The sequence below is a fragment of the Loxodonta africana genome, chromosome 4 (genome assembly GCF_030014295.1).
Source record: "Loxodonta africana isolate mLoxAfr1 chromosome 4, mLoxAfr1.hap2, whole genome shotgun sequence".
Classification (NCBI taxonomy): domain Eukaryota; kingdom Metazoa; phylum Chordata; class Mammalia; order Proboscidea; family Elephantidae; genus Loxodonta; species Loxodonta africana.
In genome coordinates, this window is record NC_087345.1 from 124,652,295 (window position 1) to 124,667,654 (window position 15,360).

Consider the following 15,360-nt stretch of genomic DNA (forward strand, 5'->3'; position numbering starts at 1 on the left):
TGTGGAGCCAAACAATGTCAAATGTTCCCTATAGGAGCCTTCTCCTAAGTTTCAGTCTCTTTTTTCAAAAATCCACAGAAGCACTTTCTTTTTTCCTTATCTCTACTACTTAATTTCTCTGTATCAATACCAAATCCATTTGCTAGAAGCTCACTTAATGGTAGATTCTGTTTAATGAAAATGTTTTTCTAAGGGTCAAGTAATTTCCTTTGAGATACATGTGAGTTGTAATTATTCATTTAAAAAAGGAGGCCAATCTCTTTAGCTACCTTCATTAAAACTCTCTTATCCTTACACACCTTTGAATTTAATATAAAATGAAAATACCAACTTTCTTCTCCAAAGGCAGGTTTAACATATGGTTGCAGGAGGGTTCTCACTTTTAAATTGAATTTAATTATAATGATTTGTCTGGGCAACAATTATATTAAGCTGAATGGTAAGAGGATAACACTTTTCATTAAAATGCAGAATCAGCTGGACCACTGAAAGCAGCTGCCCTGGGTAACCAAAACTCATTATTGTCCGGTGGATTCCAACTCATAGTGACCCTATGGCAGAAAAAAAAAAAAGGACAGACCAAAAAAAAAAAAAAAAAATCATAGACTTAAGGAAGACCAATGGCCAGGAAGAGGGAGCATGTTCTCTCACTCCTTGGGTCTTTGACCCATGTCTTTAAAAAATAATTAAAAACAAACAAGCAGCTGTAGGAATTTGCAGATCAGGGAGAGAATAACCTATTCCACTTTCTAAGCAATTCTCCTGTCTGATGCAGAGGGACAGTTTTGCAGACAGGAAAATGGATGCAAATAAAAGGAACAGGGAGTCGAAGGCTAACATTTGATTTTTGCCCTTTACCCCATTTTTGTTGTTCATCTGGTACACTGGACTACGTAGGGTGACAGTCTCTCTCTGTTTGTAAACAGAAAACGGCTTTGGAGCTGGCAAAGAGCAGGCAAGTATGGGTAAGTCAGCCCTTCTTAGAGTGTGATCACCTACCTGGACAAAGGCCCTTGTTTCCTATAGAATGCAGGCTAAATAGCTTCTAGATTATTGTTCTCTGGTTACTAAGCAACCAAGAAGTCTCTGTGTGGCTTCTGTAAAATGGGAACAACAGTAATACCTACCTCACAAGTTTGTTATGATAAATAAATGAGATAATCCTCATTAAAGCAGTTACCACAGTACCCGGTACATTATTAGTCTTCAATAATGTTAGCTGATAAGGGAGAATGGGGTACACTGTTTAAGATTTTTTAAAAGTAAAATATCTTTCTGTGATCAATTTCTTTTAACTTCCATTTACCCATGAGTCTCCCAGCAGCTGCTTAGATATATCCAAGTTTCCTTGTCACACAGTTGAAAAATGAGTGTAGATCACATTGCATTTCAAATAATCTGAGAAATGTGCGGCAAGCTTACGATCTGAAATTAACTTTGCTTGTATATTGTTCATGCTAGTTGTTTTTCAGGTACGATTATAGTCAGAAAACTAGCACTAAAAACGGTACCAATTCTTATTTTCTCTTGGTGCTATCTGCTGCCATAGTGTTTCCCAGGCATGTTTATTTACTTGATTCACCATAGTCTTTTCTCTCATTAGCCTGACAGCAATAAGTTGGCCTCTACAGCGATGCTCAGTTCAGCAGGTAGAATCTTTCTTACTGGTGAAACACAGGGAGTCTAAGTTGCTGTTTCCCCTCTGGATGCTCAGTGGAAGTATATGTTGTAGCAAGAGTTGCCTGAACAATTTTGAAGTGAAAAAAAAAGACAGAGAGGACCAAAGTAGAACCTTTCCCTCGACAATTCCAGAACTTTTTCCTCTCTGAGTAGAATGACAATTTAGCATTCAGATTTTCCCTTGTTCATTTTTCACTGCTCATATGTGCTTTGTGTGCCAGCGTGCATTTAGTGCTAGGCAAAGAGGTCGGATTGACAGCTCCCAGCACATCTCACCCCCTCTTTGATGTTTCTCATCCACAATTTGGCAGTAACCTGTGGGAGTAACTTGAGAACTTTGTTTGTGGTCGTTTTATGAAATCCCAAGATGTTGACCAGTCAGCTAGACCAAAGGACATTAACACTGGAAGCATTTTCCACCTCCAGCACCGCCAGCTGCTGTGCAGTCAACGACGACTCATGGTGACCGTGTTTGTATCAGAATAGAGCAGCGCGCCATAAGGTTCTCAGTGGCTAATTTTTCAGAAGTAGATCATTAGGCCTTTCTTCTGAGGCCCCTCTGCATGGACTTGAACCTCATAGCTTTCCATTAGCAACCAAGCATGTTTATTGTTTGTACTACTCAGGGGCTCCAGAAGTATTTTACTCAGGGGTATTTACCCTTAAAACATCTCTAACTCATCTATCATAAACCAAAACATTTAGACTGAGATGATTTAGGGTCTTAGTGGGGTTATTAAGTGAGAACCGATTGTTAATTCTGGAGCTATACCATCCTTTCCATCGCCCTCTCCAACATCCATTGTTATAGATTGAATTGTATCCCCCTAAAATGTGTGTCAACTGTGTTAACTTGGCTAGACCATGATTCCCAGAATTGTATGATTGTCCGCCATTTTGTAAAATGATGTGATTTTCCTGTGTGTTGTAAATCCTACCTCTATGATGTTAACGAGGCAGGATTAGAGGCAGTTACGTTAATGAGGCAGGACTCAGTCTACAAGATTACGTTGTATCTTGAGCCAATTTCTTTTGAGATATAAAAGAGAGACGCAAGCAGAGAGAGAGGGGGCACCTCATGCACCAAGAATGAAGAACCAGGAGGGGAGTGCATCCTTTAGACCCAGGGTCCCTGCACTGAAAAGCTCCTAGGCCAGGTGAATGTTGATGACGAGGACCTTCCCCCAGAGCTGATACAGAGAGAAAGCGTTCCCTTGGAGCTGGCACCCTGAATTCAGACTTCTAGCCTCCTGGACTGTGAAAGAATAAATTGCTCTTTGTTAAAGCTATCCACTTGTAGTATTTCCGTTATATCAGCACTAGATAGTTAAGATATCCATTCTCCATTAGAAAAAAAAAAAAGCAGTTCACCCATCCAACCTTGAGAAAAAGCAACAAGCACTCTGAGGAAATAGCTCTGTAATCTGTGACTTGCAAGGGTTGGCTGTGAAGCAGGAAGGTTTGCAGGCAAAGCTGCCAGTGAAGCAGCCTGTGAAATAAGCCAGGAAAGAGCTTGTGTGTGTGGAAGGAGGCCTGTGAAGGTGGGAGAGATAGAAAGTTAGTGAATTAAACACAGGAATGGAAGCAAAAAAGCAAAAACCGACCGAACCAACCTAAACCAAAAAATTTTTTATTATAATTTATTCGGTGCTGGGAAAGAATGATGAGCTTTGAGACTGACCCTGTTGCCTAGAGGAAGTGTGAGAGGTTGAGCTGAGGTTCTAGCTCTGACCGTCAATAGCTGTGGGACCTTGACCAAGGCTTTGGGCTGTTCTTACCTCATGTGTAAAATGGGGGATACTGCCCAAATCATCTCCTAGGGTGGCTGAGACATTGAAGTGATAGGAAATTTCTGAAACCGCTTTGTAAACTGAAAAGGCCAATACAAAAATGTATCAGCAGTTCTTTTTCAGACTATGTGTATCTAACATTCCTCAGGAAATGCTGGTGGCATAGTGGTTAAATGCTACAGCTGCTAACCAAGAGGATGGCAGTTCGAATCCACCAGGTGCTCCTTGGAAACTCTATGGGGCAGTTCTACTCTGTCCCACAGGGTCGCTATGAGTCGGAATCTCCTCGATGGCAACGGGTTTTTGGTTTTAACATTCGTCAAGGTTTTCTATTTCTTCCCATCTTCAGAAAATATACTAATTACCTTAAGCTCTCTGAGGCTCTGCCCAGGATTTCCATTATCAAGTCATATGACATTTTATTTATTTTAAGCAAAGAAGTGAAGACATGGACCCTGCTTGTCTTAGTTTCCTAAAAACCCAGAAAATCTATTGCCGTAAAGTTGATTCTGACTCATTGCGACCCGATAGGACAGAGTAGAACTGCCCCATACGGTTTCCAAGGAGCACCTGGTGAATTCAAACTGCCAACCTTTTGGTTAGCAGCTATAGCTCTTAACCACTATGCCAGCAGGGTTTCCCTTAGTTTCATAATACAGCTGCATTAGAAATAACACAAGTGGGTAGGTTTAAAGAACAGAAATTAATTTTTTCACAATTCAGAGTCTAGAAGTTCTAATTCAGGGTCTGGCTCTAGGAAGAGGTCCATCTTTGTCTATTTCAGCTTCTAGTAGTTGGCAATTCTTGGAGTTCCTGGACTTGGAGATTCATCTGCCTCCATCATCAGATATCGTCTATCTACCTCCTATATGTGCTTCTTTGTGTATCTAATCTGCTCTTCTTATAACTCAAAAGTTATTAGGCTTAGGGTACAACCTACACTGATATGGCCTTATTAACATAATAAAACCCTATTCCCAAACAGTATTGCATCCATAGGTATGGGAGTTAGAATTCCAACACATTTTGGGGGGACACAATTCAATCCCTTACATGGCTCTACCACCAGCTCCTAAAGACACGAACCATATCAGACATTGGGTGTCATCTTGTCTCAGTACAGACTTTTCCACTAATCAGAAGAAGGCTGGAGATTGCTCCCTAGTTGGCAGTTGTCCATGTATGCCATGCAGGGTGGTCCTTCTTCCTCCCATGCATTGGGGGAGTCAGTATGAAAGGACATGGCTAGTATGCTATGGAGCTCTAATGTGCCTAGAGGCTTCCAAGTGGCATAGATTGGAGCTGTGATGAAAACCATTTCTTGTAGTTTGAGGAGAGAGTGGGGATCCACAGCGTCTATAACTATCCAGTGCTGCCACATGTTTGGGAAGTGCACCATTTTTATGCTGGATCTTGCTGAAGACTCTGGAGCTAAACTTCCACATAGATCTTATTCAGCTCAAGAATCAGAGCAGGGATTTACATAGTGCTCCTTGGTCTGAATACTCAGGCAAGATTTGGAGAACACCTGTATGTTGCTGGAAGTTTTTGTACTTTATGGCATGCTCAGGCAGGGAGACATAGAACCTCAGCCATAGTTCTTTGTCACCAAGTATAGGAGGAGAATGTTATATACATTGTAGTCACTCAGTAGTTAGTGATGGAGTTCCCTTATTGTTTAGTCACTCACACAACACTTATTTATTGAGTGCCTACTACATGTATGGCCAGAAAAGTTATGAAATGACATCAAGGAAATCATACGTGAAGAAAACAAGAGGTCATTAAAAAGACTGGAAAGAAAGAAAAAAACAAAATGGGTGTCAGAAGAGACTCTGAAAGTTGCTCCTGAACACTGAGTAGTAAAGCAAATGGAAGAAATGATGAAGTAAGAGAGCTGGACAGAATTATGGTGTGGGCAATGAATATTGAATATACCAAGCACTGCTACAAGAAAGAACAAACCTGTCTTGGAAGAAATACAGTCAGAATGTTCCCTAGAAGCAAGGATGGCCAGACTTTGTCTCATATACTTTGGACATGTTATCAGAAGGGATCAGTCCCTGGAGAAGGACATCACGCTTGGTAAATTATAGGATCAGCAGAAAAGAGGAGGACCTTCAATGAGAGGGATTGACACAATGGCTGCAGCAATGGGCTCAAGCATAACAATAATTGTGAGGATGGTGCAGGACTGGGCAGTGTCTCATTCTGTTGTACATAGGATAGCTGTGAGTCAAAATTGACTTGACGACACCTAACAACAACAACAACATGTATAGCACCACAAAACCAACAAATATTTATTAAGCATTTGTGAGGGCTACATGTTCTCAAGGAATTTTTCATTGTTGTGGATGAGACATTTGAAATATTTCTATAAAAATATGGTATGCAACATCTCTCAGTGAAAAATGAGTGATAGAAAAAATAAATGCTGAAGGAACTCAGAGAAGGAGGAGACCCAGGCACACTAGAGTGGTCTAGGAAGAATTCACAGAGAAGAGGGGACTTAAATCAGGCTTTGAGTGAATGTGAGTAGAATTTGGAAGGCATGGAGAAAGTGAAGGCCGTATCACAAGAAAAGGTATAGAGGCAGGCCTGCACAGACTCACTCAAAAGCAGAATGGTGGTTTAGTGTAGTGGTTAAGAGCATGGACTTTGGAGTCAGTCTACTACCTATCTGTGTGACCTTGAGAACATTATTGATCCCCTCTTAGCTTCAGTTTTCAAAAGAAGGTAATAGTTCTTGCCTTGAAGGGCTATCATGAGGATTAAATGAGACAATACATATAAAGTGCATAGTACAGTGCCTGACATATACCAAGCCTTTATTAATGACATCTTGACAATAATAGTTGAGTTGTGGAATTTATCTTTTTTTTTTTCCTGGGGAAACTGGGGAGCTAATGAAGATTTTTGTGCCAGGATATGATGCAATCAAAACAATCTTTTTGGAAGATGAATGGTGCAGTTATATAAAGCATTTGTGGAGAGAAAGAGGCCAGAGAAGGAATTCCAATTAGAAATAGACTTTGATCATTCAACAGTGAAATAATGAACTTGATTATGGTGTAGGCAAGGAAGGGATGGAAAGAAAAGATATTTAATTCGATTTTCATGATTGGTTATTGGGGATAAAAGAATGGAAAGCTTCCAAGACAAGAGATGTATTTTAATTCTGTTCATCCCTAGAGCTTATCACATTGCCTGGTATTCAGCTGCCATCAGCAAATGTTTTTCAATGAATAAATGAGCAAATGAGTGAGTGAATGAGTGAATAAATGAAAGGAAAATGACTCCTGGGTTATGAGCAGAGATAATTGCAAGAATGGCATCGGCCACTGACCAAATTCACTTCTTTCTTGGAATATTTTTGGTATCTGTATATTCTCTACCCATCATACTTAAGCACAAAAATTTATATACTATATACACAGCGTTTTGAATCAGTCTACGATCACTCCTCTTTAAGGAAATGGCTCTAATTTAATGAGTGGAGGTAAAAGAATTGCTTTTAGCCTAGGAAGTTTTGTTTTGTTTTGTTTTTGTAACTTGAATAGGGGTGTTACATATGAAATGTGTTCTCTTTAGGATTATTAAAACTAATAACTATGCAAAAATATCAAGATATTTGTTTTAAACTTTAGGTTTCGTAGATTGAGATTAAAAGACCCATCTAGTTTTACACTTATATAATTCTTGCCCTTTTCTCCATTTTTTCACTTCACCATAAATTGGAGTAAATTATTTCTTTCTTTAGATCAATAAGTTCTGCAGAAAAGTCAACTTTTTGGTTTCTTAAAATGAAGGAAGAAGTTCGAATACTACAAGGACTAGAATTTTGCTCTTTTTGAAAGGTGAATATTTATTACAAATCTGTAGGTTACAATCTGGAATTGCTTACTTAAAGACACCAACATTCTTATGTTTAAATTCACTCCAAGGCTGTCTTCATTTTTTTTTTTTTAATTAATTTTTATTGTGCTTTAAGTGGAAGTTTACAAATCAGGTCAGTCTCTCACATAAAAATTTACATACACCTTGCTATACACTCCTAATTGCTCTCCCTCTAATGAGATAGCACAGTTCTTCCCTCCACCCTCTTTCCTCGTGTCCATTCGGGTAGCTTCTGGCCCCCTCTGCCCTCTCATCTCCCCTCCAGGCAGGAGATGCTGACATAGCCTCATGTTATCTACTTGATCCAAGAATCTCGTTCTTCACCAGTATCACTTTCCATCCCATATTCCAGTCCAATCCCTTCCTGAAGAGTTGGCTTTGGGAATGGTTCCTGTCTTGGGCAAACAGAAGGTCTGGGGACCATGGCCTCCGGGGTCCTTCTAGTCCCAGTCTGACCATTAAGTCTGGTCTTTTTACAAGAATTTGAGGTCTGCACCCCACTGCTCTCCTGCTCCCTCTGAGGTTCTCTGTTGTGTTCCTTGTCAGGGCAGTCATTGGTTGAGGCTGGGCACCATCTAGTTCTTCTGGTCTCAGGCTGAAGTAGTCTCTGGTTTATGTGGTCCTTTCTGTCTCTTAGGCTCATAATTACCTTGTGTCTTTGGTGTTCTTCTATTCATATTTTTTTTAGAGAACCAAAAAGAAACCCAACCACAACCACATCTGGTAGTGGGATGCTAACTTTTATCCTTGACTTACCTTGGCAGAAATTACCATGACATTTTAAAAGTTCTGTAACTCTCATTTGCTGGACATTTACTAAGATAATTTTACCTTTCCGATAACAAAACTGAATCAATTCCCAGACTTGTCCTGAATGAAATAGGTGAAATTTAACTATGTGACTGTGTGTGCTGTTACTGAAAACAAGATGCCCTCAGGAGCTATTCAGCAGCATTCACCTTCCCATGTACCAACATAATAGAAAATGACTTTGCTACCTGCAGTATTTTTTCTGGGTCCTGAATTGTGGTAATTATGTAAGATTCCAGCCCTTGTAACTAAGATCTCTCATATACCATTAGGATATTATAGTAATTTGCAGAGGAGTATAGTTTTTTGATGCCACAGAAAATAAGGTTATACGATGGCCAAACCTGCCCTGATGGGCAGTGAGAAAAAGACCTGTACATGGTGGCACAGACCACCAAATACCCTATATCCTGGGAATCAATTCCAGGAATCATCCATCTATATTCTCTCCTCCTCCTCCTCCCACCACCAGGCTGTTCCCGACAACACAGAGTTAAAGTCTAAGTGATAACAGGGAGGTTGCAGGTGGGCAGAGCTTTGCATCAGTTAAATCCTTATTGACAGAGAATCACTAATATCTGATAATCATCACTGACCTGGGTGGTAGATGCTACCATGAAGAAACATTAGAAACTAGCTTCCCCAGTCTCATTGTCAAAATGAAGTTAGCTTCCTGGACAGCTATTTCCTTCTGGCCCCTGCACAGTAGAAGAGAGAGGGCCTCTGACCTATTAGGAAGGCCTCCATCCAGCCAAAAGTAGTAATGAGGCCTGCATTAATTTAGATATATTCAGGCAGCAAAGAAAACAACCAATTCAAGGTAGCTTATAGAGACAGGGGATTTATTGGAAGAATACTGGGATATGTCACAGAGCCTAAAGAGAAGTTGAACACCCACTCCTCAGGAAGGGTAGGGAACAGCACATGTGTGGGGACCTGAGAGAGTGATGGCTTTCCTTCCAGAGCCCTGTTATGAAACAGATCCAGGTCTCAAAGACCTCCAGTTTCTGTGTTACCATTCAATATTTCATATTCGTAATAGACTCCAATTGTCCAGCTTGGGTTAGGTTTCCATTCTTGCATTTATAAGCTATGGCTACTGAGGCGGAGGCAAATAACAGAAAGATGATTACTGAACGTCACGCCTGTGGAGACCTCAAGGAGCTCTCTGAGAAGTTAACGTAATAAGTTTATTACTAGGTTCCAAGGCTCTGCAACAAGCCTGGGGAACTAGGATAAAACGCCTCAAGAATGGAGGAAATCTCATCATTTCTGGAGACATTAAAGATCGTTTCAGCTCTTTGGGAAACCTCTACTGTATCCACAAAATGATGGGCCATGAAATCCCTCATCACAGGTATATCAGTTATATATTGCTGCATACCACCTCAAACTTAGTGGCTTAGAACAACTGTTTTAATTTGCTCATCATTCTGTGGGTCAGCAGTTTAGGGTGAGCTTAGCTGGGCAGTTCCTTTGCTGATCTCATATAGAGTCACTCCTATGGCTCAGACTGAAGCTGGATAGTCCCATATAGCTTCACTCACTTACCTGGTGTTTGGTGCTGGCTGTCACCTGGGCCTCTCTCCACATGGTCCTTCATCCTCAACCAGGAGATCCCAGTCTTCCTTACATGGCAGCTGTGTTCCAAGAAGGCAAATCCTTTTGAGGCCTAGGCTTGTACATTTCACTATGTTATATTTGCTGCATTCTACTGGTCAAAGGAAGTCACGAGTCTAGCCCGGGCTCAAGGGCCTGGGAAACAGTGTCTATCTATTGATGTGAAGAAGAGCAAAGTCACAAGCAGTCAGTGATGAGAAAAATTATTGTAGCCATCTTTGCAAACAATATACTGAGAACTATCTGTATTAAAAAGGCTTCGAACATTTATAGAAAATACCCAGCCATGGAGAAAATTGAATGGAATAGAATTGTAACGCCCCTGTGAGAAGCTCAAGAAAAAACCAAACCAAACCCACTGCCATCGAGTCGATTCCGACTCATAGCGACCCTATAGCACAGAGCAGAACTGCGCCATAGAGTTTCCAAGGAATGCCTGGCGGATTCGAACTGCTGACCTTTTGGTTAGCAGCCGTAGCACTTAACCGCTATGCCCCCAGGGTGTGAGAAGCCAGTCCTCAAAAAATGACCCATAACATTTCCGTATTTAACAGGACAGTTGTGTATAATGTACATCAGAAAACTACTTGATTGAGATTAAGGGGGACTGTGTTATCAACTCAGCCTTGTAACAGACTTTCTCTGTAAGTTTTGCAAACAATTTGACACTTCAGCCTCAGTTTCCTCATGAGTCAAATAAGGACAATGTGTAAATCATGCAACTGCCATGAAAAACAGCTTTGTGGACTGTAAAATGTATTACAAATGAAAAATAATTAAAAAGACTTCAAATCCTGAGACCTTGTTTTCCTCTCCTCCTCTAGTCACTTGGTTTAAAACAAGGAATAATCTCAGGCTTGTGTTGCTACAAAAGGTATGTTTTCACAGAAATTTTTCTTCATCTAAATGCTTTTTGATGATTTTCCAGTGAATGTAGTGCAATCTATGGTTTTGCTAAGTGTACAAAAATGTGCGAAATTAAAACACCGGAGAGGAGAGTAATTGGATGTATCCATTTGAATGTGAAAAAAGGAAAGCGTGTGGAAAAGAAAATGAGCTTAAAAGCATAAGAGGCACTGTGTCTCTTAGACTATGTAAGAATAATTGAGACTGCTCTTTGTGGACAGTTTTAAAAGAAAATGATTTTAAATGGTAGACCCAAGCTAGGTATGATATTGAACACACATCTAACTTTGAAGAAGTAAAAGAAATAACTTCTCTAAAAGACAGTAAAAACTTTCCTTAGAGAATGGGTCATGATGTACAGGGAAACACCAGATTTATGGTGTTCCAGAGAAAAAGGTGGTACAAGCAGAGTCAGTGAGGATTTGGGAGAACCTTGTGAGATCATTTCAGCAAATAAATGAGATGTGAATATATTCTCAAAATTTTGTAGCCTCAGTTGGCCCCTTGTAGCAGACATCTGTGATGCACCCACCTCATCCCCTTGGCCCGCCTGATTCCAGTACACTTCCATGTGCACTTGGCTTTGTGTACCAAAAATGGGAAGTTATCACCTCTGAGGGCAACCCTTAACCATTGGGCATAGGAATTAGTGGATAAAAGCAATGCCCAGCCTCCCTGTGTTTTAATGCAAGGGTCGGCAAACTTTTGTCTGTGGGCCAAATCCAGCCCATTTGTTTTTTTAAATAAAGTTTTATTGGAACATAGCCATGTCTACTTGCTTACATATTGTCTATAGCTACTTTTCATGCTACAATAGCAGAGTTGAGTAGTTGCAACAGAGATTTTATGGCCCACAAAGTTGAAAGTATTTATTGTCTGGCTCTTTACAGAAAAATATTTGTTAGCTTCTGCTCTAGTGGGAAAATTCTAAGGCACATTCTGTGTCATTCCTCAGACTGTCCCCAGCAAGATTGAAACCCAGTTGCCCACAGTGGTAACCAGCTCATCAATATACACTTTATTGGCTTTTTGCACTTCTCTGTCTCACTTTCCTTACTCCTTCATTTCTGTTTCCTGGAATCACTTTCCCAACAAATTATCTGCACCTGAAACCTTGTCTCAGTGTCTACTTTGGAGAAACACAAACTAAGATAGACCTCAATCCCCCTTAGTAGTCCTTTTCCATGTCATCGATTGCACTGAGACCTTGCTACATTATTTTACTTTGTGACTTACCATACTTTCCCATGTACAAAACTAACACACACATAGGATGTACCGCTACAAAAAATGTTTTATGGAAAAGATGTTTACTTTTGCTACCAGTAACATGTGCTTGCATTTTCTGCTCCATGTTACTCTCTTCTATTTCATTAAAAAATTGTTGGTCATGACCAATTAAATTGATTTCAACCCAGCCTTAGAGGACTATTTACCAGTGTTCAAACCCATAGGTCTGCGAGTGGCCACCAGCCAAACTTTTGTGAGCATGGATGGGTCCATGATGCCTTGGTCTGATCGCCTGGCTAAGGGAATGCAGATTATGCGTCTGAAAGGTATGAGCCAGAACTTTCGTCTGTAAAGGCAGAAATGTACTGACTCCACCCTGAGAAGAGCACAGGGAATGGAACTAGGGGAAGAAGCACTAAGGAAAAGAAAATCGTCTTTAGAATGGAGGAGGAAGACAGTGGGTGAGATGAAACCTCTGTGAGAAGGTGAAGCTGTAAACCACTACAGGATATCCCTGCATTTCCACGCGACATAAGATTGGCCACTCATCTGTAAAAGCAACAAATAATGGCATTTGAAGGAATGAAAATAGCCAGCTGGAGTCCATATGTTTTTACACTTGATGTTTGGCAAAAGGCTCAAAAGCCACGGAGTCCACATATTTTTACACTGGTGCTCTGGGTCAGTCCCAGTTTATATTGTCCTTGCTCATTGTCTTAGTTTCCTGGTGCTGCTGTAACAAAATATATCAAGTGGGTGTCTTTAAAGAACAAAAATTCATTTTTTCACAGTTCTGGAGGCTAAAAGTCCAAATCAGGGTGTCATGGATTGAATTGTGTCCCCTCCCACAAAAAAAAAAAAAAAAACTGTCAACTCGGCTAGGTCGTGATTGCCAGCATTGTATGATTGTCTACCATTTTGTCATCTGATGTGATTTCCCTATGTATTGTAAATCCTGTCACTATGATATAATGAGATAGATTAGTTGCAGTTTTATTGATGAGACCTACAAGATTAGATAGTGTCTTAAGCCAATCTCTTTTGAGATATAAAAGAGAGAAGTGAGCAGAGAGACAGGGAACTCATACCACCAAGAAAGTAGCACCAGGAGCAGAGTGTATCCTTTGGACCTGAGGTTCCTGCTCTGAGATGCTTCCAGACCGATGGAAGACTGATGACAAGGACCTTCCTTCAGAGCTGACAAAGAGAAAGTGTTCTCCTGGAGACAGTGCTCTGAATTCGGACTTCTAGCCTACTGGATTGTGAGAGAATAAACTTCTCTTTGTTAAAGCCATCTACTTCTGGTATTTCTGTTACAGCAGCATTAGATGACCAAGATACAGGGTCAGAGCTGTGTTGATTCTTTCCTTGCCAGTGTTGTTGTTAGTTGCTGTTGAGTCAGTTCTGACTCACAGTGACCTTGTGAATAACTTATGTGCCGTCTTCCTGATTGTTGGTATGCCCAAGCCCATTGTTGAAGCTACTGTGTTAATCCATCTCATGGAGGGTTTCTCTCATTTTTGGTGACCTACTTTATCTAGCATGATGTCTTTTTCTAGTGATTGATGTCATGACTAAAGTGCACCTGACTCAAGCCATGGCATTTTCAATCTGCTTGTATACATATGAAAACTGGACAATGAATAAGGAAGACCAAAGAAGAATCGATCCCTTTGAATTATAGTGTTGGTGAAGAATATGAATATACCAGGGACTGGCAGAAGAATGAACAAATCTGTCTCAGAAGCATAGCCAGAATGCTCCTTAGAACTGAGAATGGTGAGGTTTCATCTCTCTTGCTTTGGACATGTTACCAAAAGGGACCAGTTCCTGGAGTAGGACATCATACTTGGGCTGGTGAAAAAGAGGATAACCCTCATTGATGTGGATTGACACAGTAAGTGCAACAATGGGCTCAAACATAGCAAAGTTTGTGATGGTACAGGACTGGGCAGCATTTCATTCTATTATACATGGAGTCGCTATGAGTTGGAATGGACTTGATGGCACCTAATAACAACAACGATGACATGTTCAAAGCAAGCAAGACGAAATCTCACCATCCTTGCTTCTAAGGAGCATTCTGGCTATACTTCCTCCAAAGCTGATTTACTCATTCTTCTGGCCATTACCCATTGCCATGGAGTGCCTTCTGACTCATAGTGACCCCATAGGACAGAGTAGAACTGCCCCCAGAGGATTTCCAAGGAGCAGCTGGTGGATTCAAACTGCAGACCTTGTGGTTAGCAGCCTTAACTCTTAATCACTGTGCCACCAGGGCTCCATTCTTCTGGCAGTCAGTGGTATATTCAATATTACTTGCCAACACTGCAATTCAAATGAGTCAATTCTTTTTTGATCTTACTTTTTCATTGTCCAAATTTTTCACATGTATATGAGGCAATAGAAAAGACCATGGCTTGAGTTAAGTGCATTTTAGTCATCAAAGTGTCATCTCTGCATTTAACATTTTAAAGTGGTTGTTTCAGTACATTTTTCTAATGCAATACGTCATTTGATTTCTCGTCTGCTGCTACCATGGGTTCTTTATCGGTAGCCCTGAGCATTCCTTGGTTCCTTGGAGATTCTAACATGGTGACTGTCTTCTCCAGTATGTGTGGACTTATCTCTGTGTCTGTACTGCTCTTTATGTAATCCAGAAGTGATTAGGTTTAGGATCCACTCTACATGGGTAGACTGACTGATTTTTTTTTTATATTAGATTGCGTTAGGGAATGTGATTACATTACATTAAATAAGATTACATCCACAAGTATGGGAGTTAATTCCAGCACGTATTTTGGGGGAACATAATCTAATCCATAACATCCATGATTTTAGATAATTGTCTCCTGATTAATGCCATATAGTCTTGATTCTTCTACTCCTCTGATGATTCCTTCCCAGTCTCTTTTGTGGGATTCTCGTCTGGTGTTTGCTCTTAACTATTGATATTTTCCAGGGCTCATTCCTTACCTGTGTTCTGTTCATGCTATGCACTTTCCCTGACTAATCTCAGCCACTCTCATGGTTTTAACCACCATTTCTATGTTCCTAGAATTGATGGCATACAACACAACAGCAATCACAAAATAAGTATCTTCAGCCTGAACACCCTTCTTCCAAATTTATTTAGCCAACTGCCTACTTAATATCCAGACCACAAATTTAACACCTCCTAAATTGAACACATCACCTGTATATTTTATCATATCTCCTTCTCCCCTCTCTGTGTCCTGTACTTTGCCTTTCTCACCGCTGTCAGTGTAATCACCTAGGAGATCTGGGAGCCTTCCTAAACTTTTACTTTACCCCTGCATCCAAATGGTCACACATCCTAGTTTCTTTTTTTTTTAAATTGTGATTTAGGTGAAAGTTTACAGAGCAAATTAGGCTCTCATTAAACAGTTAATACACAAATTGT